General features: G+C 37.7%; 1 long non-coding RNA gene across 4 annotated transcripts in view; it reads right to left on the bottom strand.

The window, feature by feature from the left end:
* LOC113898349 overlaps positions 1-23,378 on the bottom strand; it is a 304,517-nt gene that overhangs the window by 59,075 nt on the left and 222,064 nt on the right. For all 4 annotated transcript variants that reach the window (XR_003512615.1, XR_003512617.1, XR_003512616.1 and 1 more), the window contains exon 7: positions 8,403-8,551. This is a non-coding gene — a long non-coding RNA (uncharacterized LOC113898349). The remainder of the gene's footprint in view (positions 1-8,402; positions 8,552-23,378) is intronic.

The following is a 23,378-nucleotide window of genomic DNA, read 5'->3' as shown; positions in this document are numbered from 1 at the left end:
AAAGACCACTTTCTACTTTTGACAAGAGAAAGCAATATTTTAAAATACCCCACTGATAAGGTTTCAACAGATAATCATTTTAATTCACCACTCTGTAGATACTATAGCCCACACAAGTACTTTTGGTATGGACATTTGAAATAGGATTTTGATAAAATATTAACAAAGTTTTATCAGCAGGTTCTTTGCTTTAAAAAAAAAATCCACTCATCAGGAGATGTGGTAGATATTACTCCATTAATGTGAGTGAGTGAACCAAATTCCTTATAAAAAGAATTTGAAGGTGCTTTTTTCCCTATGGTGTCAACATCTATAATTCTATTTCTTTATTAAAGGTGATTTGACACAATGAGCAAAATTCAAAGCTGTTAGAGCATTAAAGCATAACTGATACATTTCCAAAATGAGAGCACCTTTCTGAATGACTGAGAGGATTTGTATAAAAACGTATGGCTTCATGAGAAAAGGTAATAAAGTCCTCTTGGAATAAGAGTAATTTTCATGGGAAAAATTGTATCTTTTTCTTAAGCAATTCTGAAAGTAAATTAATTGAAAAAATATTAAGGTCAATTGCCCAATTTATTTTTACAAGGCTTCCAATTTTTCTTTTATCATCAGAGTACTTGAGTGGACATGTGAAAAATTGAAAATTGGGCACAGCAACCTACTCCAGAATTCTTGCCTGGAGAATCCCATGAACAGTGGAGCCTTGGAGGGCTACAGTCCATCGTGCCAGTCACAAAGAGTTGGATAGGGCTGAAGCAACTTAGATTTTTCCAAATCTTACTTTATTTTACCTACAGTATATGATTTAATCATCCAAAAGCCCCTGCTACTAAGTCGCTTTAGTCGTGTCTGACTCTGTGCGACCCCATGGACGGCAGCCAACCAGGCTCCTCTGTCCCTGGGATTCTCCAGGCAAGAACACTGGAGTGGGTTGCCATTTCCTTCTCCAATGCATGAAAGTGAAAAGTGAAAGTGAAGTCGCTCAGTCTTGTCCGACTCTTAGCGACCCCATGGACTGCAGCCTACCAGGCTCCTCTGTCCATGGGATTTTCCAGGCAAGAGTACTGGAGTGGGGTGCCATTGTCTTCTCCATCAAAAGCCCCAGGAAGGACCTATTTTATAGACAACAAAACTGAGGCACAGAGACTAAGAAATTTGCATAGATGTGATCTAACAGTCTATCGTCTGGCTGTGCAGTTTTCCCACTCAACTGCTATACTACTTTTCCTTAATGGTAGTCATGAATATACTCTTTCTAATATATTTTCAAATTTCCACAATTCTGCCACACACTGAATATTATTTTGTCAAGAATAAAGCCCAGTTTTGCATGATTTTTATAGGCAACATGAAACAGAGCTATCCTGGCTATTTAGTCTATGCTTTTTCAAGAATATCCTGTGTTTGAATTTCCCCTACAGAGATGTAATTTATTTTAATTAGGTCATCTAAATGTCAATTATTTATGTTGACTACAGCAATTCCTAATTTTGGGATTTCACAGGCCTTTACTCATGCTTAGTACTCAGGGAATCTTCTCTGTTTTGCATAATCTTAATTATATTACTTTGTTGAAGAGATGCAAGAAAAATGACACTCTTCTAGAGTGACTTCTCAATTAAATCAAAGAGATCTGATAAGATTAAAGAAAATGCTGGCAAAGCACTAAGTGGTAGGAAGGAGAGAGACTATCCATGTTAAATAAGTTACTCAGAATAAAGCACAGAATTATATCAGGGTACCATTCACTTAGCATAATTAGTAGTTTTTGTTACTAACATGCTAAATGATTTATTAGCTGTCAATGAGAAGTTGATGGGCTATAATAATTATTCCAAAATACCATATCTTGATTTATGCAGCAACTGTTATTCCCAAACTCTTTAACCCTATTTAGCCCTCACCATATTTTGATCGAATAAGTAAGACTGTGCATCGTGATTCCAAGTTTAAAGGTAGACACTGAATCATGGAGATGCTAAGTAACCGAAGGGAAATCTCTCAGTGATAAAAGTGAGTCTAGACTTTTTAAGCCTCTAAATTCCCAGCCATTGTTCTATGGCTAAAACCACGGCCCCTGCATAAAAATGTTTTCAAATTGAGAAGAAAATAGAGAAGAAAAAGAGGGAGAGAGAGAGAGAAAAACTAAAAATTGTATTCTTTGCTTTTTTATTTTCCCACACTGGGGAATAGAGTGTCTTTTACAAAAAATAGTGTTGGTTATACATAAAGGAGAACATAAAATGTTTTAATTTCAAACATCGGACTTATTTTCTTTCTTGAGCTATGTGGGAATAAACCCTTACCTTTTTATTAAGCAATTTTTGTTTAAGTAATCTTGTCATATGAAGATGAGCTTATAAATCACAAAAATCTGTGAGCTCCTGCTTGTGAAGATTTTGTACTGTTACACTGTTAAAACAATGTGAACTGTAAAAAGGATTCCTCTAGTTTCTCCAGGTCAAGTACGGTTTGTTAGGAGCACAGAGGCCATGGAATACAGAGGAGTTGATCAGATTTATGAGTCAATGTCTGCGATGCTGCATGGTGCCTAAAAGAATTATATAAGTGCTCCATCTGCTCCTGGGAAGTCATCTGTGAATACTTCCTAATTTTTTCATGGCAGTGTGTGTGTTGTATGAATCACAATGAAGTGAATCCCTGTTCACTAACTCTAGCTGTTTTGTGTTTGGGGTGAGCATGTTGTATCACTCAACTGTGTACTCTGGGCTAAAAAGTCCAGGTATTCTAACTGCTTTCCGTGATTCCACAAGATAGAGAAGACATGATTGGTGTGAATTCAAATTAGACCCTAGTTTTTAAAATATCAGTGAAATTTGATTAAATGTAACATGAACATAGACCCCTGATATAGATCTGACTTTAACCTCCACTGCAAGTTTATGATAGTAACTGTTATTAAATGAAAGAATGTCTCCCCGAAGAAAAGCTATTAAGAAATCTGTAAACTTTTAAAACATGTTTTGCAAAACTAAACTCAAATTCAGCTTAAGCAGTTAGGAAAACACTTAAATGGCAAATTTCTCCATTTCCTTGTTTTCTAAAGAAAAATAACATGAAAAGTATTTATTATTTTCTTAGCTTTATCTGTGTGTTGTTTAGTGGCTAAGTCAATCTGACTCTTCTGTGACCCCATAAACTATAATCCGCCAGGCTCCTCTGTCCTTGGGACTTCCCAGGCAATAATACTGAAATGGGTTGCCATTTATTTGTGTGTGTGTGTGTGTGTGTGCTCGTCGTGTCCGACTCTTTGCAACCCCACAGACTCTAGCCCTCCAGGCTCCTCTGTCCATGGGATTCTCCAGGCAAGAATACTGGAGTGAGTTACCAGTTCCTTCTCCATTTATTTGTGTACTAAGTCAGAATTTTGGATGGAGGTTGAGAAAAGTCTGATCACATAGATAATCATAATGGTCTTCTCAGGATAAAGAATATTTTTAAGCTAGTTTGGTACAAGGAAAATACTGTTTTCTTGATTTCTTGACCAAAATTCTATTTTAAATTTTTCTCAAAAATTTGGTAACTTTTCAAAGGATGTCTGTATTCCAATTATTGATGAAGGAGAGCACAATTTTAGGTTCACAGAAAATTTAGTCTGACATTATCCTTATGTTAATATTTCCAGGGGCTGCCATTCTAATTTTATTTGAATAGCTTTTGGTGCTCAGCTATCTTCACAGTCCAACTCTCACATACATACATGCTGCTGCTGCTGCTAAATCACTTCAGTCCTGTCCAAGTCTGTGCAACCCCATAGATGGCAGCCCACCAGGCTCCCCAGGCCCTGGGATTCTCCAGGCAAGAACACTGCAGTGGGTTGCCAGTTCCTTCTCCAATGACTGAAAGTGAAAAGTGAAAGTGAAGTCGCTCAGTCGTGTCTGACTCTTCACAACCTCATGGACTGCAGCCTACCAGGCTCCTCCGTCCATGGGATTTTCCAGGCAAGAGTACTGGAATGGGTTGCCATTGCCTTCTCCGACATCCATACATGACTACTGGAAAAACCAAATCTTTGATTAGACAGACCTCTATTGGCAAAGTCATGTCTCTGCTTTTTAATATGCTGTCTAGTTTGGTTATAGCTTTTCTTCCAAGGAAAAAGGGTCTTTTAATTTCATGGCTGAAGTCACTTTCTTCAGTGATATTGGAGCCCCCCAAAATAAAGTCTGTCACTGTTTCCATTGCTTCCCATTCTATTAGCCATGAAGTGATGGGATCAGATACCATGATCTTAGTTTTCTGAATGTTGAGTTTTAAGCCAACTTTTTCACTCTCCTCTTTCACTTTCATCAAAAGGCTCGTTAGTTCTTCGCTTTCTGCCATAAAGGTGATGTCATCTCCATATCTGAAGTTATGGATATTTCTCCCAGAAATCTTGATTCCAGCATGTGCTTCACCCAGTCTGGCATTTCTCATGCTGTACTCTGCATATAAGTTAAATAAGCATGGTGACAATACACAGCCTTGACGTACTCCTTTGAGTCAATATACGTCAATATACTCCTTGACATACGTCCAGTTCTAACTGTTGCTTCCTGACCTGCATATAGATTTCTCAGGAGATAGGTCAGGTGGTTTGGAATTCCCATCTCTTTCAGAATTTTCCACAGTTTATTGTGATACACACAGTCAAAGGCTTTGGCATAGCCAATAAATGTTCCAGAAAAATGTCAGAAAATGGGACATTTTTCTGGAACTCTCTCGCTTTTTCAATGATCCAACAGATGTTGGAAATTTGATCTGGTTCCTCTGCCTTTTTAAATCCAGCTTGAAAGTTTGGAAGTTCATGGTTCATGTACTGTTGAAGCCTGGCTTGGAGAATTTTGAGCATTACTTTGCTAGCATGTGAGATGAGAGCAATTGTGCGGTAGTTTGAGCATTCTTTGGCAGTGCCTTTCTTTGGGATTGGAATGAAAACTGACCTTTTCCAGTCCTGTGGCCACTGCTGAATTTTCCAAATTTGCTGGCATATTGAGTGCAGCACTTTCATAGAATCATCTTTTAGGATTTGAAAGAACTCAATTGGAATTATATCACCTCCACTAGCTTTGTTCATAGTAATGCTTCCTAAGGCCCATTTCACTTCACATTCCATGATTTCTGGCTCTAGGTCAGTGATCACACCATCATAATTATCTGGGTCATGAATCTCTCTCTTTTTTTATTTTTGTATAGTTCTTCTGTGTATTCTTGCCACCTCTTCTTAATATCTTCTGCTTTTGTAAGGTCCATGCCATTTCTGTCCTTTAGTGAGCCCATCTTTGCATGAAATGTTCCCGTGGTATCTCTAATTTTATTGGAGAGATCTCTAGTCTTTTCCATTCCATTGTTTTCCTCTATTTCTTTACACTGATGATTGAGGAAGTCTTTCTTATCTTTCCTTGTTATTCTTTGGAACTTTGCATTCACATGGGTATATCTTTCCTTTTCTTCTTTGCCTTTAGCTTCTCTTCTTCTCTCAGCTACTTGTAAGGCCGCCTCAGACCATCATTTTGCCTTTTTGCATTTCTTTTTCTTGGGGATGATCTTGATCACTGCCTCCTGTTACAGTGTCACAAACCTCTGTCCATAGTCTTCAGGCACTCTGTCTATCAGATCTAATCCCTTGAAGCTATTTCTCACTTCCACTGTATACTCGTAAGGGATTTGATTTAGGTCATAACTGAATGGTCTAGTGGTCTTCCCTACTTTCTTCAATTTAAGTCTGAATTTGTCAATAAGGAGTTCATGATCTGAGCCACAGTCAGCTCCTGGTATTGTTTATACTGACTAAATAGAGTTTCTCCATCTTTGGCTGCAAAGAATATAATCAGTCTTATTTTGGTATTGACCATCTGGTGATGTCCATGTGTAGAGTGTTCTCTTGTGTTATTGGAAGAGGTTGTTTGCTATGACCAGTGTGTTCTCTTGGAAAAACTCTATTAGCCTTTGCTCTGCTTCATTCTGTACTCCAAGGCCAAATTTGCCTGTTACTCCAGGTGTTTCTTGACTTCCTACTTTTGCATTCCAGTCCCCTGTAATGAAAAGGACACCTTTTTTGGGGTGTTATTTCTTGAAGGTCTTGTAGATCTTCATAGAACTGTTCAACTTCTTCAGCATTACTGGTTGGGGCATAGACTTGGATTGCTGTGATATTGAATGATTTGCCTTGGAAATGAACAGAGATCATTCTGTAATTTTTGAGACTGCATCCAAGTACTTTATTTCGGACTCTTTTTTACTATGATGGCTACTCCATTTCTTATAAGTGATTCTCGCCCAGAGTAGTAGATATAATGCTCATTGAGTTAAACTCACCCATTACAGTCCATTTTAGTTGGCTGATTTCTAAAATATTTATGTTCACTCTTGCCATCTCCTGTTTGGCCACATCCAATTTGCCTTGATTCATGGATCTAACATTCTAGGCTCCTATGCAATATTGCTCTTTACAACATCAAACTTTACTTCCATCACCAGTAACATCCACAACTGTGTGTCATTTTTGCTTTGGTTCCATCTCTTCATTCTTTCTGGAGTTATTTCTCCCCTGATCTCCAGTAACCTATTTGGCACCACCAACCTGAGTAGTTCATCTTTCAGTGTCTTACCTTTTTGCCTTTTCATACTGTTCATGGGGTTCTCAAGGCCAGAATACTGAAGTGGTTGCCATTCCCTTCTCCAGTGGACCACATTTTGTCAGAACTCTCCAGCATGACCTATCCATCTTGGGTGGCCCTACATGGCATGGCTCATCATTTCATTGAGTTAGACAAGGCTGCAGTCCGTGTGATTAGGTTGGTTAGTTTTCTGTGATTGTGGTTTTCATTCTTTCTGCCCTCTGATGGAGAATAAGAGGCTTATGGAAGATTCCTGATGGGAGAGACTGACTAAGGGGGAAACTGGGTCTTGTTCTGACGGGCGAGGCCTTGCTCAGTAGATCTTTAATCCAATTTTCTGTTATTTGACCTGAGGCCAAACTATGGTGGAGGTAATGAAGGAAGACCTTCAACAGGCACTATGCATGCATTGTTGCATGCAGTGCCCCAACCCTGCAGCAGGCCACCACCGACCCATGTGTCTGCTGGAGATGCTTGAACACTCATGGGCAAGTCTCTTTTGGAGTTACTGCTCCTTTTTCCTGGGTCCTGGAGTGTGCAAGGTTTTGTTTGTGTCCTGCAAGAGTCTGTTTCCCAGTCCTGTGTAAGTTCTGGCGGCTCCATGGTGGGTTAATGGTGACCTCCCCAAGAGTGTTTATGCTATACCAAGATCTACTGCACCCAGAGCCCCTGCCCCTACAACAGTCCACTGCTGACCCATACCTCCTCAGGAGACACTCAAACACAGTTCTGTCTTAGTCTCTGTGGGCTATTTGGGTCCTGGTGTGCACAAGGTTTCTTTGAGCCATCTGACCATCTCTGGCCAGTATGGGGTTTGATTCTAAATGTGATTTTGCCCCACCTACCATCTTGCTGTGACTTCTCTGCCCTTGGACATAGGGTATCTTCTCCAAGTCGCTCCATTGCCATGCAGCCATGACTCCAGCCATATAAGAAGTGTTCAGTTCAGTTCAGTCTCTCAGTTGTGTCTGACTCTTTGCGACCCCATGAATTGCATCATGCCAAGCCTCCCTGTCCATCACCAACTCCTGGAGTTTACCCAAACTCATGTCCATTGAGTTGGGGAAGTGTTAGTTTCCAAATATTAGACAATATATAGCTTAGAACTCTGATCCTTGTAAGTGAGAAACATCTCTGAGGAGTAGTTTCAAACTGTGGTACAGAGAAGCCAAGCTCAAACACACAGCAGTGATGGTGCTAAAGAGGGTGAAATTCATGGGGCAAGTGTGCTATGTGAAGGCAGGTGTTCAGAGGAGCAACATCTTCTTGAGCCTATGGGTAAACATTAGGTCAAACATGTGATATTCTACCATCTGAATCATCAACTAGTCATGATCTTTTTGCAATAGATACAGCAAAGATCCCTGATCATGGATCACTGTAACAAACAAAATAATAGTAAAAAGTTTGCAATATTGTGAGAAGTACTAAAATGTGACACAGAGAGGTCAGGTGAACAAATGCTGGTGGAAAAACAGTGCTGATAGTATTGCTGAATGCCACAAATCTTCAATTTGTAAAAAACTGCAGTATTTGTGAAGTGTGAGAAAGTGAAGTATAATAAAACGACTTATGTGGCCTCCTTGTGCAAGTGATTTATTGGGTGAACACTTTAGAGAAAGAAGAAAGAGGACAGTGAGGAAGGTCTTCAGGTGAAATCCAGCCTGAGTATAATTATTTGGAAGTCTCTGGAGCATGAATGAAAAAGCAGAATATATCAATCCCCTCGCACATATCCTGAAGCAAGAGACTGGAACTTTTGCAAGACTTTTGTACCTTCTTACAGCAATCAGGTATTGGCTATGACTTCCCTTGAGAGAAGATAGGAATAAATTCCAGGCACTCCTGGAGAGGTGATAATCCTCAGAGAAGTTTGCAGATGTGGGCAGCAGTACTCTTAGCAACTGGATAATGGTCACATCAACCTGGTAAAAGGAATTCAAATGTGTATGGGTAAATCATCAATAGTAATTTCTATAGTCTAAACCTTAAGCTACTCATATGCACTCACTTCTTACAGTAAATCTACTCTATCCTGTTGCAGGTTCTCCTAGTTTCTTATTGGTTACAATTTTTAGGAGTCCTTAAAAGAGTGGTGTTAATAGGATAAACAATGACATCCTTTGCTGCATTTGGACCCAAGGATATAACTGATAGACATCCTGTCCTTTTATTCACACACATTTCAGTTCAGTTCAGTTCAGTCACTCAGTCGTGTCCGACTTTTTGCGACCCAATGAATTGCAGCACGCCAGGCCTCCCTGTCCATCACCAACTCCCGGAGTTCACTCAAACTCATGTCCATCGAGTTGGTGATGCCATCCAGCCATCTCATCCTCTGTCGTCCCCTTCTCCTCCTGCCCCCAATCCCTCCCAGCATCAGAGTCTTTTCCAATGAATCAACTCTTGGCATGAGGTGGCCAAAGTATTGGAGTTTCAGCTTCAACATCAGTCCTTCCAAAGAACACCCAGGACTGATCTCCTTTAGGGTGGACTGGTTGGATCTCCTTGCAGTCCAAGGGACTCTCAAGAGTCTTCTCCAACACCACAGTTCAAAAGCATCAATTTTTCAGCACTCAGCTTTCTTCACAGACCAACTCTCACATCCGTACATGACGACTGGAAAATCCATAACCTTGACTAGATGGACCTTTGTTGGCAAAGTAATGTCTCTACTTTTGAATATGCTATCTAGGTTGGTCATAACTTTCCTTCCAAGGAGTAAGCGTCTTAATTTCATGGCTGCAATCACCATCTGCAGTGATTTTGGAGCCCCAAAAAATAAAGTGTGTCACTGTTTCCCTATCTATTTCCCATGAACTGATGGGACCAGATGCCATGATCTTAGTTTCCTGAATGTTGAGCCTTAAGCCACCTTTTTGACTCTCCTCTTTCACTTTCATCAAGAGGCTTTTTTGTTCCTCTTCACTTTCACCCATAAGGGTGGTGTCATCTGTATATCTGAGGTTATTGGCATTTCTCCCAGCAATCTTGATTCCAGCTGGTTCTTCTTCCAGCCCAGCATTTCTCATGATGTACTCTGCATATAAGTTAAATAATCAGGGTGACAATATACAGCCTTGACGTACTCCTTCATATCCATTTACATTCCCTTTACTGTCAGCTAACACCAGACGGTCTGTGTGCCTTCCCTCATGAGGTAATACATTTGGGCATCTCAGTAGAACTTCCAAATACTGTACAAATAAAATTTTTGAAAAGCTAAAAACATCTATCATTCAAATGTGAAGTAAGCACATATTAAAAATTTATATTATGAACTAATGTTAAAAAATGTTAAAGCTGATGTTACTTCAATATTTACTCATCATCTTCCTTTTTGTTTCCAAACCTTCCATTCCTATTTGTGCAATATGCTGTCAAATCCATCCACTTAAGTATTAGTTTCAATTGACTACTTCTCAGTTTTTTTTTTTTTTTCTCTTTCTGTGTATTCTAATGCTGGGCAAAATTCTCTGTATATTTCTCTATTACCTTGTTCATAATTATTCTAAACTTCCTCTATGATGCATAAAACATTTAGATAATTTATAGATATGATTTTTTTTTAATTTTATTTTATTTTTAAACTTTACATAATTGCACTAGTTTTGCCAAATATCAAAATGAATCCGCCACAGGCATACATGTGTTCCCCATCCTGAACCCTCCATATGTTTTAAAGTCTGTCTTTTCTCCCGGGTTTTAGTAATTTTTTCCTATTTCCTTGCATACATGGACACTTTGTAGTGAATGTTGGACAATGAGCATGAAACATTGTAGAGGTAATGGATGAGTCCATCTCCTTTCAGAGGTAGTTCAAGCTTCCAGAAAGTTAACAAAATATGAGCCTATCAACTTAACCTGCCCATTTCAGAAGTTTCAACTGCAAGCTTGAAATATTTATTATGGCGGTTACTTTTTGATGGTTCTTTATTCAAATATTGGTTTCTTCAGTTTCATAAAACTATCCAAAAAAAAAAAAAAACTTCCTTGCATTTTTAGTTTCTTAGCAGCTACATTTTGGTTGACAAAGGAAAAAAAAAGGAGTTATCTTTGCATTTTGTAGCATCATAGAAAAGAAACATAATTTGAAAGGTGAGATCAAGATGGCAAAGTATGAAGACCCTGAGATCACCTCCAGCCACAAACACATCAAAACTACAGCTACATATATTCTCTTTCTTGCTTCTGTTTGTCATGGGTATTTGTCATGTAACTAGTAGTTTTTCTTATTAGAAATCTTAGGGGAGGCAGTGACCACTTGCTTCTACTCAAAGTTACCAGATTAATACAATAAGATCAGGCATAAAACCATAATTTGAAAAGAGACATGCACCTTACTGAAGCACTACTTAAAATAACCAAGATATGGAAGCAACCTAAAAGACAATAGACAGATGAATGGGTAAAGAAGATGTAATATTACTCAGCTAGAAAGCAGAAAGGAATAATGCCACTTGCAGCAACATAGATGGGCCTAGAAATTATCATGCTAAGTGAAGTAAATCAGAGAGAGAAAGACACATATCTTATGATAGCATTTATATGTGAATAGAAAAAATAATACAAATAAACTTATTTACAAAACAGAAGACTCAAAACTTTGAAAACAGAGTTATGATTACCAAAGAGGAAAGGCTACAAGAAGGGATAAATTACAAGGTTAGGATTAACATATATGCTTATTATACATAAAACAGATAATCAGTGTAGACCTAACACAATACCCTGTATTATGTAGCACAGGGACCTATACTCAGTACTCAGTAATAACCTATATGGGAAAAGAATCTGAAAAATAATAGACATATAAATATGTATAACTGAATCACTTTACTGTACACCCGAAACTAACAGAATAATGTAATTCAAAAGTACTTCAATATAAGATAAAAAATTAAAAATAATAATCAGTTCAGTTCACTGGCTCATTTTTGTCTGACTGTTTGCAACTCCGTGGACTGCAGCATGCCAGGCTTCTCTATCCATCAGCAACGCCCAGAGCTTGCTCAAACTCAAGTCCATTGAGTCAGTGATGCCATCCAACCATCTCATTCTCTGTCGTCCCCTTCTTCTCCTGCCTTCAATCTTTCCCAGCATCAGCGTCTTTCCCAGTGAGTCAGTTCTTTGCATCAGGTGGCCAAAGTATTGGAGTTTCAGCTTCAACATCAGTCCTTTCAATGAATATTTAGGACTGATTTCCTTTAGGTTGGACTGGTTGGATCACCTTGCAGTCCAAGGGACTCTCAAGAGTCTTCTACAACACCACAGTTCAAAAGTGTCAATTTTTCAGTGCTCAGGTTTCTTTTTAGTCCAACTCTCATATCCATACATGGCTACTGGAGAAACCAAAGCTTTGACTAGACGGACCTTTTCTGGCAAAGTAGTGTCTCTGCTTTTTAATATGCTGTCTAGTTTGGTTATAACTTTTCTTCCAAGGAACAAGGGTCTTTTAATTTCATGGCTGCAGTCACGATCTGCAATGAATTTGGACCCCAAAGAAAATATAGTCTCTCACTATTTCCATTGTTTCCCCATCTATTTGCCATGAAGTGATGGGACCAGCTGCCATGATCTCAGTTTTTGAAAGTTGAGTTTTAAGCCAACCAACTTTTTCACTCTCCTCTTTCACTTTTATCAAGAGGCTCTTTAGTTCTTCTTCACTTTCTGCCTAAGTGGGGTGTCATCTGAGTATCTGAGGTTATTGATATTTCTTCTAACAATTTTGATTACAGCTTGTGCTTCATCCAGCCCGGCATTTCTCATGATTTACTCTGCATATAAGTTAAATAAGCTTGGTGACAATATACAGCTTTGATGTACTCTTTTCCTGCTTTGGAACCAGTCTGTTGTTCCACGTCTGGTTCTACAGTTGCTTCTTGACCTGCATACAGATTTCTCAAAATGTAGGTCAGGTGGTCTGGTGTTCCCATCTCTTGAATAATTTTCTACAGTTTGTTGTGATCTACACAGTCAAAGGCTTTGGCATAATCGATAAAGCAGTAGTAGATGTTTTTATTGAATTCATAAGATAAATAAGAATAAATGACAACTAAATGGACTGGATAGGAAGAAACAAAACCCTCCTTATATATAGATGTTATGATTGTTTAGATAGAAAATCTAAGAAAATCTATAGATAATTCTTTGAATTAATGATGTTCAGAAGCTTTACAGGAAACAAATTGGTATACAAAAATTGATAGTTTTTCTATACTTAGAAACAGTAAATTAAAAATGGAATTTTTAAAAATATAAATTTATTTATTTTAATTGGAGGCTAATTACAATATAATTTTAATAAAGATGCCATTTACAATAGCAATAAAAGCAATTAAGTACAAAAGAATAAATCTAATATATGCTGTTTAAAACTTTAAAATATAACACTATTATAGAACTAAACAAAAGATCTAGAAAAAGAGGAATGTGTTCCTGTTTGTTCATATGTAGGCAGAGTAAATATTTTAAAGATAACAATTCTCAAATTAATCTATATATTCAATGCAATTTCATTTAAAATGCTAAATGTGATTAAAAAAAAATCTGAACACGAAAAACAGACTCTAATGCTTGCATGAAAGTATAAAGGGCCAAGAGATGATTGTAAAAAAGTTAAATCATTTGGTGAAGCATTCAAAGACTTGTGCTTATCCTTGTACTTATTATGCAAGTGATAATGTACCATTAAGAATAAAAGTCACTGTAGACTTTGGATAACTTTTTTTCAGATTAAAAAATCCCATTGTATTTCTAGTTTGCTATTGTTTAATCATAAAAGGATGTTCAATTTTGTCATAATGTTGGACTTCTATAGAGGAGATTATAAGCTTTTTATTTTTCTCCTTAGTATGGTGAATAAATTTTGTGTCATTAACCTTTCTTGATAAATTCTGCCTTCTTATAATTTTTAAAATAATGGATAGATGCAGTTTACTAGTTTTACTACAGGATTTTTTCAGCTAGTTTATGAAGTGAGATTTGCCTATACTTTTCCTTCTAGTATAGAATTCATGTAGACTTTGGGGAGGACTTTCTTGTTTTTCACCTCTCTGGAATGGTGCTTATGAAGCAGAAATGGAAGCTTTATTCCCTCAAAGACGGACAGGATTCACCTATAACCTTCTGGATTTGATTTATGGGGCTTCCCAAATAGCTCAGTTGGTAAAGAATATGCCTGCAATGCAGGACACCCTGGTTTGATTCCTGGGTTGTGGACATTTGCTGGAGAAGGGATAGACTACTCACTTTAATATTCTTTGGCTTCCCTGGTGGCTCAGCCGGTAAAGGATCCTTCTGCAATGCAGGAGACCTGGGTTTGATCCCTGAGTTGGGAAGATCCCCTGGAGAAGGGAACATCTACCCACTCCAGTATTCTGGCCTGGAGAATACTGTTTAGTATTTGACTGTTTAGTCCATGGGGTCACAAAGAATCAGATACTACTGAGTGACTTTCACTTTCAATATAAAATAAAAAATTAAAAAATAAGAATAAATGACAACTAAATGGACTGGATAGGAAGAAACAAAACCCTCCTTATATATATATGTTATGATTGTTTAAACAGAAAATCTAGGAAAATCTATAGATAATCCTTTGAATTAATGATGTTCAAACATTTCACTGGAAATAAATTAGTATACAAAAATCAATAGTTTTTTTATACTCAGAAACAGTAAATTAAAAATGGAATTGTAATGAATATTCCATTTACAATAGCAATAATCAGTAACTTGAAAGGGGACATCAAATTTTTCTATACTCGGAAATTTACTGATTTTAAGTTACTGATTCTATTTCTTTAAGAATCTTAGATCTCTTTAATGATTAATGGATTTAGGTGATTCCACATCTCCAAGCCTTTAATTCCAACATGACTCTTGACAGTTACTTTACTAATACCATTTTCATCTTCTCCAGCTCCTGAAACAACCTCACTGTACCCTCTGGAGGAGGGTTGTATCCAACCTCACTGTACTCTCTTCCTGGAGGAGGAAATGTCAACCTATTCGAGTATTCTTGGCTGGAGTATCCCATGGACAGAGGAGCCTGATGGGCTACAGTCCAGGAGTCACAAAGAGTCAGACATGACTGAGCAACTAACATGTACCTTCTGGAAATCAGTCAGTATTTAGCAAAATCTCCTAAATCTTCAATTAATGCTCTGAACATTCCTTCCCACTCTTGCTCTACCTAATACCTGGCTGGTCTCTCTTCAACACTCTCAAGTTTTTCTAATACTTTATCCAGAACCTCAAACCCTAAAATAACCCACTGCTCTCTCTGGAAGTCACCATTACTAATTTGTTCTTCAACGTATTTTTCCTGACTGGCCCCTGAAATACTCCCTCTTGTATAGCCCTCTTAAACAATCTTTCCTTTATTCCTCATACTCTTGTGCCTAGAAGTGGTATAGAAACATTTTTCAGTCTCTACTGATGCTTTTAGAGCATTCTGTTTACCCTTAGTGTCACTAAAATTTAAGAAATCTCATACCCTCAATATATACTGCACACTTTCTAAGATGTATCAAAATGAGTGGTGGTGTAGTCTTCTCCAGCTCCAGGTAATTAAGGTATTTATGGTCTGTAGAGAATTAAAAAAAAAAAAAAAAAACTATAATAAAACAAACAAACAGAAATCCAGTATGTCTTTTATTACCACCATGCTCCTGTAATTCTAAATAATAGTTAAAGCCTTGGGTATATCATTGCACACCATTCTTTCTTTCTGTAGGCATCTACCAATTCCTAGGCTACTTCTTTCATTAACTTGAAGATTTCAGCTTCTAGCTCAATGTCAGTCTCTCCGACTCAACACTTGTATTCATTTTTTTTTTTTTTTTGAGATTTCATCATTCAAGTGGGGAAATCTTTCAATACATTCTCAATTTGATCTCTACTTCAGTGATCTTAGAGACTTCCCTGGTGGCTCAGATAATAAAGCGTTTGCCTGCAATGTAGGAGACCCAGGTTCAATCCCTGGGTTGGGAAGATCTCCTGGAGAAGGAAATGGCAACCCACTCAGGTATTCTTGCCTGGAAAATCCCATGGACAGAGGAGCCTGGTAGGCTACAATCCATGGGGTCGCAAAGAGTTGGGCATGACTGAGCGACTTCATTTTCTTTCAGTGATCTTGTCTCCCATCCCACTTCAGCAATCCAATTCCAACAGATAGCTACACTGTTTCCTTACTAGCAGTGGCAATATTTCCATAATCTTAATTTCAAACATCCCACCCTCTCCTAACTATATCCTGTTTCCAACTCCTTATAACAATTTCATCCCATCATACTACTTTTGAGTTGTCCTTCATGTGCCTTGCTTCCTCAACTTTAAATTTGTAGCCCACTTTCCTTCTATATAAGATGAACAGAGGAGATAATTCCTAAAGAAGAAACCCTTAACTGACAAGGCATGGGATATCCCAGTGTCCCTGTCCTTCAGTGTAACAATTCTGATGTCCATTTTCCCAGTGACCCTTGGAAGGTCCCAGAGAGACTAAAGATGGTTTTGTAGACTCTGACAAAGTCTACATATATAAAGTTATAACTTTATAATTATAATAAAGTTATAAAAGGAATTAGATTTTAGAGGTAAGGACAAATATGGGAGGAGGATTGTTTGGCAAGAGTTGTGTTGTGAGTTTTACTCACCTCGCATCTAGAGAGAAGACTTAAATGATTTCTTGGAGAACTTAATATGCATCTCCCAAATGTGGTCAACCCAGTGGATCAGTGTTGGTCTCCTACTTGGGAGACATGACCTGGTTAGTTGCCCAGAAGGTGACAATGATGATAAAGTTTGCTGTTGTGTAGAGGTTGACCTGCCTGCCCCAAGTCTGTGTATAGTAATAGTATGTGTGTCTTCTGTGTACAATATGGGCCATGCCAACCCATACAAACACATGCACAGAATGAGAAAGGGAAAGACAAAGAGAGAGAAAGGCACCATTGGATTTTCTGAGTCCTGTCCAGGAATATTACTCATGGGAAGAAAGAAACCTTAGGGAAAAAATTATGTAAAGTTTCTTATAAGCCAAAATGAGGAGCTTGCCTTTACTGTACAAAGGGACATTAATAAAGAGATCTCCAAAAAGCCTAACAAATGCACAGTTGACTGTATATACAAGCCAGGTCTGGGGAGCAGAATCTTTCTTCTTTCACCTTTTCTCCTTCCCCAGTTGTCCTCAAGAAATGTAATCAGACCCCTGTTGGGTGAGATGAGAGGAGGGTTGAAGCATAAGGCAGGAAAAGATAGAGGGATCATAATAACTCTTTTACTTGACTTTCTGCTTTATATGGGTCCAGGTAGAGTACTTCAGAGAAGATTTAACTTCAAGCCAAGTCCAGAATTTCTACTGATTTTAAAACCAGATATTTCAATAACTGCACTGAAATTGATTTGAAATTGATTTGTTATTCAACCATAGGACTTTTCGTTGCCTAAGATGGATCAAGAAAGTTAGGTACCCTTGGAGTTTTCATCCAGGAGCAGGTAAGAATATTTTCCAACTAAATATGTTTTAGAGAGTTGTTGAGAGAGAGAGAGAGAGAAAAAAAAAAAAAAAAAACAAAAACACATTGTTTTACTCCTATACCCAGGAGTCTTGCTTGTTTAATGTATCTGTAACACATACATTGTACTTGTTTGTAAGAGTGTGGTTCAGGTTTTAACTTCCAATCTTTCCTCCCCTGTGGATTGATACAAACTTCAACAATATTGACTAAAGGAAAAAATATGGTCTTTTTTTGTTGTTCTAGTAATATTTCTATTTCTGTTCTGGTTTTTATTTGCTGATCTTTTGTCTTGACAAATACAGAAGCATCAAGGTCAGAGGGATGGACTTGTATGGGCCTTTTATCATATTCCTTCATGAGGCCCTGTTGCCTAGTTGATGTATCTGCCCTGTGTTATATGGGATGCTCCTGGCATGATGTGAGCATCGGATTTACTGAACCGCCCTGGGCCCTCTCAGAGGAGAAATGGTTATGAGCCAGACTTTAGGGATTTGCTCACAACAAACTCCTTATTTCTTTCTAGAAGTGTAGGCTCTTGGGGAGTAAAGCAACCACCCTGAGCAAGAAAGTTGGATGATAATGGTCTCCACTATAAGAAAGGGGAAAAGGATGCTGAGAGAAAGATTTGACAGTGTGGTACCACGTTGCACCACAATTACTGGATTTTTCAGCAGGTTTGCAGAATTAAGTAACATTCTGAATGATAGGATCTGTGTAATGTTTTGGCTGCCAGGAGTAAGCTATGAGCTTAGTTTAGTCCTTATCCCTTGGAAGAGGTGAAAAGTCCTGCATTAGAGTAAATTTCAAGAATCTGCCAAAGCAGTAGGAAACAGTTGGAAAAGAAAGACAGGCCATGGCAAGGAAGCTGCTACTAATTTCACATTTACTGAGCCCCTCACATGGAAAAAGTTGATCCTGATACTCTTTTTGGCAAATAAAGACTGTGAGGATTTTTAGATTTGCATACTTAATCTAAATAGGGGTGGGCTGGAGTATGATTAAAATTATTGGACTTGGTATCCTCTAGTTAATACCCATTCTCAAACTTGATATGTCAGTAGCAGGTGAGGCCACACAAGCAAAACCTGCTTTTAAGTTTAATTATATCAATAGAGTCGCAAGCATCATTTTTGCATATTCAGGACTGATAGTTAATGGGTTTTTCCTATATTAACCATTTAAGTAAGATAATTATTTGCCATTCTGTGACATTTAATTATAATGCTATGACTGATCTCCATCGTTTGAAGGGAAAAATTGCTTTCTATGTCATTTAGGATTTGTATGAACACATTTAAACTGCAGAAAAGATTGCTTGGAAAAACGCAGAGGTGGCTCCCAAGAGCTCTTGATTACCTTCTGTATCGAGATCATTTTTTAAAAAAATCGGCTGTATTATTGTAGCATAATTTCAAGGTGACCACCTGTCAAGGAACTTATGGGAAAAAAAGGCTCTGTCTTATTTGTGCATTTATTTTTATAAACATTTCTAATTTTCCAGAGGGTATTATAGGCTAAATTTTAATGGGGTTGTAATAGTTAGCAATGAGTAAATAACATGAATTCTCAGTTGATGTAAATTTCATGCCAGGTTTGAATGATGAAGGCAAAAGCTATCATTGAGACTGGAAACACATTTATTAGCAGATGTTCAGTTGTACAGAAGAGGTGTACATGCATAACAAAGCTTGCCCGCTTTGTACTGAGAACTCTCAATTTCTTCTCTTCCCAGGAAGTGCATTGTATTCTGGACTGGTTGAGTCATAATTAAGCTGCACTAAGAAAACATTCAAGTGACAATGATTTGCAAATGATCAAATTATTGTGGGCTTTGCTTAGGGCTTCACCAGCTGGAGTGCTTTCTCTGTTATAACCATATGTCTGTTAATAAATTTGATTCAAATGCAAAACAATTACAGATATTTTAGAGACTGGGCAGAACAATTACAAACAAATAAGGTTGTTCTGAGGACTCGGTCTTAAAGTGAATGAAGAAACCAAGATAATGATGCCAAATGCTACTTGGAGAATGATTACAAATGCGACAAAGTGGTTAGCAGGTTTGAAATCTAATTGTCTCAGATATTGTGTCCACCATCACACAGGATGGCTTGATGAAATGGGAGGTCAAACGCAGCAGGAGCTGGGTAAGTTTCAAAGGAATTCCCCTGTTCTCTTCCTGAGTTTACTTCATAAATGTTTCAATGAAAACGGAGAGGAACGATCATTAGCAAAGTGGAATTACAGAATAAATCACTGGAAGCAAAAACTGCACTTGATTTGAACAAGAGTAGCAGTCTTGGTAAAGGTAAATATGAACAAAGGGAATTTTTAGAGTTATTCTTTCAAAATGAGTGATGTTTGTGAGAGAGAAAAGGCTTCATCTTCCTAGGAATTTATTAATTTCCTTCTTTTTAAAAAATTTTCTCTTTGAGCTCTTTGAAATACATTATTTGCAATATTCCACTTGTCTCCCAGTTTATATTATCTGAGAGAGTTAGCTACGGTTCTGGACCATCTTTTTAAATTCATGATCTTACTAAAAAGGATGTTACTGAAACTGCTGACCGCTCCCATCCTCACATCTGACAACAACACTCTTCTGACAGCTGTATTAGCAAAACTGTAGATCTAGTAAAGAACACATTAATATGGAAAGGTCAGTACATGTCAGAAATGGTAAAGTGTAGGTAACTGATAGAAAATTACAAATTGGGAACTTCTTTGGGGAAGGCAAAATGCATGTTGACTGGTTCAATATACTTGAATTTCTGAAAATTTGTTTAATGGCAAATCCCCTCTTTGAGGGGAAACTTCTGCTTCTTCCTTCCTTCTCACAAACTGATTTATTTTTTTCCTCAGATTTCTTTTTACAGTAATGTTCATATCTTCTCTTTGTAGAAAAACAACAAGGTTTCTGGAAGGATCTGTTATTGTTTATTCAGTAACTTGAATTTTTTGAGAGGTAAATAAACATATGAAGGAAGACACAGTTTATAAATATTAAAAAAAATGAGTTCTATTTTTAAAAACAGCAGTGTGTACAGGTATATAAAACCATGGAAAAATTACTAGTCATTAGAAGAGCAGCCTGTGGACATAGTAAGTATTTAATAATTGTATTTGGACAAATTATTTTTGATTTTGAAAACTAAAGGCAAGGTTGAAAGGATACTCCCCTGGGTGAGATAAATTAACAATTGTCTATTTTAAGAATAACACTGTGCTGATTTTTATTTTGCATTCTCAATGATCTGAGAGAGGGGTGGCCTAGTGAGAACTCCAAATTTTGATATTGATAATCTCCAAGGAGTCAACAGCTAGGCTCTGGGGACAAGCCTCTGGATTCTGTAAGATATTTAGAAATGTTGCTGTTAAAAAATTAAAGTTAAAAGTTAAAAAAATGAGGCTGTGAGAAGTAAAAAGATTTGCCAAGTTCGTTGAGTTAGTAGGTGAAAGAATTTGGACAGAAACAAAGGATGTTTTGACTCCCAGTCCAAGGCTGCCTAACACAATAAAGGCATCAGAGGACAAAAAAATGTAGACATTCACAAACGATTGCGATAAATCCTTAGATGTCAGACTCATAACAGATGAGGAAAGGTCATCACGTGTTCTTAATATCCATCTCCTGCTTCCTCAGGCTAATGTCATGGAGGGTAGCCATGCATTCCTCTATAAAACCCTCTGCCATCTCGGTCAGAAATGGAGTCCTGGACTCCAGGCCCATTGGCCTGTCCCAGTGAGCCATTTCTCAAGTTCTTATCTTTTGGATACAGAAGCATATTACTAGGGAGTGTGAAGGGGAATTTGCCTTTAATCTTAATTGCCTGCATAACAGTATTTTTAAAATGATCTCACTCTGTAAAATATAAAACCCTACACCACCATCGAAGTCGGGCATCCTAGCACAGAGCAAATGTTATTAGGAAAGAAAAGCCAAACTTGCAGTTACTCTGTCTTTTCTCACTCTGAATTTACCATCAAAATACAGATGCAGTTCCAACTAGACCACAGCCAGGTTACAGTCTGTGCAACTATTCCATTTCTATTTAATTTGCATGCCAGAATAATAGGTCAGGTATTTATTTAAATGTTATTTCTTTTTTCCCCTTCCTTGATGTTCCACTCCAGTATTCTTGGGCTTCCCTTGTGGCTCAGCTGGTAAAGAATCTGCCTGCAATGTGGGAGACCTGGGTTCGATCCCTGGGTTGGGAAGATCCCTTGGAGAAGGGAAAGACTAGCCACCCCAGTATTCTGGCCTGGAGAATACCATGGGACTTATTTGGACTTCCCTGGTGGCTCAGACAGAAAAGTGTCTGCCTGCAATGTGGGAGACCCAGGTTCGATCCACAGGTCAGGAAGATCCCCTGGAGAAGGAAATGGCAACCCACTCCAGTACTTGTGCCTAGAAAATTCCATGGATGGAGGAGCCTGGTGGGCTACAGTCCATGGGGTCGCAAAGAGTCAGACACAACTGAATGACTTCACTTTCTTTTCACTTGTGGCTCAGCTGGGAGACCTGGGTTTGATCCCTGGGTTGGGAAGGTCCCCTGGAGAAGGGAAAGGCTACTTACTCGAGTATTCTGGCCTGAGAATTCCATGGACTGTATGGTCCATGGGGTCTCAAAGAATTGGACATGACTGAGTGACTTTCACTGATGTTAGAATGCGCCACTAAAATCTTTGTCAAATAAACTGTCTGTGAGGACATCTGACTAAAGATTGTAAATGAGATGTATGTGACTTCTCATATGATAGATGTTTTATTAGTTAACATTTTACATTTGCCATGATTATGCCATAATCCAACCAGTTACTTGACTTTGTCAGGGACTTACCCAATTCTACTAAGCTAAGTATGGAGCCCAAATAGTGGTTTCCAGCATTGGAGTGAGCACCTCATATTTTTGTTAGCCAATAAAAGATCAATACAATCAAGCTTCCTTATAGTACTTATATTCTGATATTCACATATTGAAGTCTTCTATTTTTAATTTTTTAAAAAAAGTTTAATTGAAATATAGTTGATTTACAATGTTGTTAATTTCTGCTATACAAAAACAGACTCACAGACATAGAAAAGTATTCTAAATCTAAACTAGTAACACATTATGCTTTTGGTTGCTTATTTGCACAGTAATTTGTGATTTAAAATGATGATAAAAAAAGCAATGTACAAAAATATTTTATTCCTAAACTTTTATGGAGATGACATGGGGGAGATACATGGCTCTGGGTTGGTTTCACATGTAGAGAGTTAACCTGACTTAGAATGTTATGATTTCCAATCCTGAACAGAAAGTTTGTGACTAAAGTCTGTGCAGCGGAAACTGAAATATCTAGGGCCTGTGCCATTATTGAGCATTACACATTTTCTATCATTTTTCAGTGATACAAGCTATGTTTCAGGTTTATAATAATTTCTGACACATTTCCTGGTCATGGAGAAAGGCGATCAAGTATATAAAGTCCATAACGTCAAATTTCAGCCCACACATATATTCCAGTGAACACATGCTTTGAAACCAGAAAATTTGGGTTTAAATCATAACAGTTCTGTTCCTTTCCCCCTTATCATTGGGTAAATTATTTTAGGTATTTTCCTTATTTATTTCTTCATCTGTAAAATATGATAATAAAATTTGCTTTGATTAAATTACATATGCCCAAATATTAGCAAAATTTTTGACAATAAAAAGTCATTAGTAATAACAGTATTACTTTTATTGGCATTTAATATATGGCAACCCACTCCAGTATTCTTGCCTGGAAAATCCCATGGATGGAGGAGCCTGGTAGGCTACAGTCCATGGGGTCGCAAAGAGTCGAACACGACTGAGCAACTTCACTCAATATATGTGTAAATAATCTTAAAAGTTTAAAACACTATGTGCAGCTGTTACTATAATTACTATTTCAAATACTGTTAATATGTACACACATATACACATATAGAATTTTACTATATATATGTATATATGTAGTCTTCCCGGGTGGTATTAGTGGTAAAGAAACCGCCTGCCAATTCAGGAGACTTAGATGTGACTTTGATCCTTAGGTGGGGAAGATCCTCTGGAGGAGGGCATGGCAACCCACTCTACTGTTCTTGCCTGGAGAATCCCATGAACAGAAGAGCCTGGTGGGCTACAGTTCATAGAGTCACAAAGAGTCAGACATGACTCAAGCGACTTGGCATGCATGCATGTATATACATACATATATAACA

This window comes from Bos indicus x Bos taurus, chromosome 9, assembly GCF_003369695.1.
Source record: "Bos indicus x Bos taurus breed Angus x Brahman F1 hybrid chromosome 9, Bos_hybrid_MaternalHap_v2.0, whole genome shotgun sequence".
Lineage (NCBI taxonomy): Eukaryota > Metazoa > Chordata > Mammalia > Artiodactyla > Bovidae > Bos > Bos indicus x Bos taurus.
Note: the sequence above shows the minus strand (reverse complement) of the source record. Positions and strands in the feature narration are given on the sequence as shown.